Genomic DNA, 4,214 nt, shown 5'->3' with positions numbered 1-4,214 from the left:
TATTGCATGTGTACTGCGAGGCCCTGACTCCACTATTTCTACACATTGCTCGGCCAACGACAGCCCGTCTCCTAATTTGACAAGAGCACATAATGGGGTTTATAATTAGCCCTGAGGTCATGGAAGTTGTGCTCGGCAGTTCCTGTGCTGTCAGGTTAATAGATATGCCTGCAGGTGATGAGAACTATAGAGGATGAAGAGATAGAGCGGCAAAAGCCTACGGTGCACGACCTGCAGTGTCTTGTGTGGTTTGACAGCCCACATCTATGAGAGCGAGCCAGCCTGATAAAACGCATTGTACTAATCAAATAAAATTGATAAACTGCAATTAGTGTGAATTCGTAATAATATGTGCTTGAGTGCAATTAATTAATAGGCTACTCTTATGAAATGAGAAGCGGAGGAATATTGCATTGCGGGGGAAATTATAACCACTAGTCAAGACTGTCTGACTTCACAAGCAAAGTATAAAATTGAAGAATAAAAAGAGAAAAGAAATAAACACTCACAGAAATACCTTACCATATGTGTTTGTGTGTGTGTGTTTGTTATATTATTAAAGGAATAGTTCGCCCCAAAAAAGAAAATTTACTCATCCTCAGGCCATCCAAGATGTAGATGAGTTTGTTTCTTCATTGGAACGTATTTGGAGAGATTTATCATCACTTGCTCACCAATGGTCCTCTGCAGTGAATGGGTGCCGTCAGAATGAAAGTTCAAATAGCTGATAAAAACATCACAATAACCCTAACCCACAAGAAATCCATGTGACTCTAGTCCATCAGTTAACGTCTTGTGAAGCAAAAAGCTGTGTTTAAACAAATTCATCATTAAGATGTTTTTAACTTCAAACTGTTGCAAAACAGTCCAAAACAGTTCTAAAGAAATATTTTGATGTTTTTATCAGCTGTTTGAACTCTCATTCTGATGGCACCCATTTACTGCAGTGAATCCATTGGTGAGTAAGTGATGTAATGCTGAATTTCTCCAAATCTGTTTTGATGAAGAAATTAAACTCATCTACATCTTGGATGGCCTGAGGGTGATTACATTATGAACTATTCCTTTAAATAGCAATAGGAATAGGCTATTTATACCATTGTCTAAGCAGAACTTTAAAAATCTTCTGAGATTTTTTAAGTTCTGAAACACTATTTGTCTGTGAAATTAATGGTAGGATCCATAAATCTTCTTTGTTCACTTTAAAGGTATTGCGATGTCATTCCTGTTTGTTCATTGTAGTTCTAAATGCTGCTGATCGATCAACTGCCATTTTCCCAACACTAGCAAATGTTTTTCTCACCAGGCTCACAAAGACTCTCTCTGCAGAAAAAAAAAATTATTTTTAAAAAGAACAAAACTCTTGAAATGAGGAGGGCAAAGCATGGATCGAAATCAAGTTCCTTATATTTATTTTCTTTCTATAGCCATGAATAGCAGTTATATGATATTCAGAGACCATTCTGGTTGATATTGTTTATTATCAAGAGATCCATGTTCTTAGGAAATTAAGCATGGACAGTCTATAATTCAGCACATCCATTACAGTGTAATTTACAATCAACTTACTGAAAGAAGAATGAAAGCACTGTCATTATTCCAGATGTATGGCCTTTTCAGAGCTGAGATCAAACAATGGCCTTTAATGAAAAGTCAAGGAGTCACTCACACATAGCACCTATATGGCAATAATATTGCATCCTTCTAAATTGGACCTTAAGTATCAAAATCAAAGGACATGATGGCTATAAGAATATCTCAGAGCCATTGCTGTTATAGCCGGGGTATTTTAATCTGTGAATGAGAGTTTGAAATATTCTCGTTTGTCATTTTTACTGTTTTCCCTATCACGCTCAGACTGGATTATATTGACTATTAACCTTGCGACTGCTGTGACATGATGTTTGATTAAATGGCATTTCAGGTCACCGTTTACACTGTGTGACCGCTAATAAGATTTCTAACCTATTAAAATTAGGGTCTGATGATATAAATATTATGAGAACTAGATAATAGGGCTTTGCAGACCACATCCTTCAGCTCACCGGCTCCTGGTTCGGGCACTTCTGTCTGTGTGTTCAGGGGCCACTTTTGTTTGCCTTCATGAAGCCTCAAACCGGCTTCTGACTAAATTTGCCGTTGTTTTAGTCGACTGCTCTCTCTTTGAACGTAATTACAGTCTTTTTCGCTGTTGCATTTTGCTTGTATACACATATACCATTGATCTATTTCCTTCTCAACCTCTAAGATCTGTTGCTCTTCAGACAGCTATTGCTTTTATAGTGATGGCGCAGTTGGAGTTCAGAGGCAGAAAAGATGAGTGGGATGAAAAAAAAAACATAGTTTGAAGGGAGTCATTAAAAAGACTCTAAACATACAGAAATGTTTCATGTCTAGAGTGCAAAAGATTCCATAGTTTCTAAAATTCAAAAATGCTTCATATATTCAGTTTGGGGTTTTGGAGGTAAGACACTCCAATACTATTATATTTTAAAATAAAAAGGGAGTATTAGATAAAAAATACAATTATTTTATAGTAAACTTAAAAATAAAATGCAAATATTTACTTGATGAATTTTCATCATTTTCAAACTTAAAATCAGCAAGCTTTTATTTTGGCTTTTTAAAATATTATTATTATTTTTTTATTTTTATTTATTTTTTTATTAAATGTTCTGTGTTTTCTGGATTAAACACAAAATGGACGTGACCATTCAGAAAATGGAATGGATTCACAACAACTTATTTATTTATTTTTAATTTAATTAATAAATTTTTATTATCAGCAGTGGTGGAATGCTGTTTATTTATTTAAATTTATTCTCTGATCATAACTAAACACAGATTGGGATGATGGTCTAATGTATTTGATCCAGAACTACAAATGAGTCAATGCACCAATTGAAAATGAGTGAGATGTCTGATAAAATGAATGAAAAGGGCAGGCGATTTCAGCTTAGATTTGTGGATGCAGATCAGTCCTGGTGATAAAGATGAAGGGAACAGTGCCAGACAGAAACTTTTGTGAGGCCAGTATTAATGTGTGGAAGACGGACAGTCTGTGAGCGAAAGATAAAAACATTTCAGTGCTTCTGCACTGTCTTGAGATGTGTTTACTGGGCTCAGCTGTAATAGGAGGTTTTTGTACGGGAAGGGGTTGTGGCAGGGTCATTGACTAAAAGCTTTGCTGTTGGATCCGATGGGAATAAGCATTTGTGTGATGGTTGGTGGGTTTTAATTGCAGTGTTTTTGCAGATTGGAGATGGAACTTCCAGCTCTTATATTGGAGAGGTCGAGGTATCTAATCCTCTGTGATTTTCAAATGGCATTTCCTAGCAGAGGTCACTGTCTGCCTGACCCGCTGCCCCGTTTACCCTTCCTGCAGTGCACATTTCTCTCATCCTCTTTATATGGCTGGACTTTTACTTTTGGGCTTGACTAGGCTACAGCCCATGGACTTTGTAGGGGGCCCCGCCTTTACCTGTTTACTTTTGTTTGATTTGTTCAGTTATTTGCCAGTCAGAAATTATTAGCCGCATTTACACTACGCATGGAAGGGCTAAACGGGCCAGCCGGGGATAACAGCTTCCAACTACGACCTTCGAGGCCATAGCCTACCCTTACCAAAAAGTAGTATACTTCAAGTTTATTTTAGTAAGTATACTTAAGTAAAGTTCAAGTATATTTTTAAGTATACTTTATGTAGTAAGTATACAAATATCAGTGTACTAGTAGTATACTTGTAAGTGTACTATTTCAATACTCCTTGGGACTAAATTGGCCCACTTTCTAGTATATAAAACTATACTTTTAAGTATACTTTAAGTATAACAGTAGTAAACGTTGAGTACACAACTAGTTTACATCAAAATGTTTAGTTTGTACTGCAACTACACTAAAGTGAACTTATAGGTATACTGATAGTTTACTAATTAAATACTTGTAGTAACATTTTTAGTACACTTTGAAGTATAATCTCAGTAAACTACTAGTTTAGTAGTTTTATACTACAAGTATACTCGTAAGTTTTCTTTAAGTGAACTTTACATCATACTTCAAGTATACTACTATGTCCCTATTTAGGTATGACTTTGTATATGTTTTGTTACATGAATATCTGAACATACAAAACATCAAAAGAACAGGGTATCTGCTTGTAAACAAAAACATTTTATTCTAGCTTCATGCATTCTTTTTTAAACACTTGAATGTGG

At 35.6% G+C, this 4,214-nt stretch overlaps 1 long non-coding RNA gene across 1 annotated transcript in view; it reads right to left on the bottom strand.

The window, feature by feature from the left end:
- Positions 1-3,349: 3,349 nt before the first annotated feature.
- LOC107738437 (uncharacterized) overlaps positions 3,350-4,214 on the bottom strand; it is a 14,833-nt gene continuing 13,968 nt past the window's right edge. Inside the window, exon 4 of the long non-coding RNA XR_001639880.1 lies at positions 3,350-3,361. This is a non-coding gene — a long non-coding RNA (uncharacterized LOC107738437). The remainder of the gene's footprint in view (positions 3,362-4,214) is intronic.

Source organism: Sinocyclocheilus rhinocerous, unplaced genomic scaffold (assembly GCF_001515625.1).
Source record: "Sinocyclocheilus rhinocerous isolate Xijiao unplaced genomic scaffold, SAMN03320098_v1.1 scaffold975, whole genome shotgun sequence".
NCBI classification, from domain to species: domain Eukaryota; kingdom Metazoa; phylum Chordata; class Actinopteri; order Cypriniformes; family Cyprinidae; genus Sinocyclocheilus; species Sinocyclocheilus rhinocerous.
The sequence above is the reverse complement of the archived record's forward strand: the minus strand, read 5'-3'. Positions and strand labels throughout refer to the sequence as shown.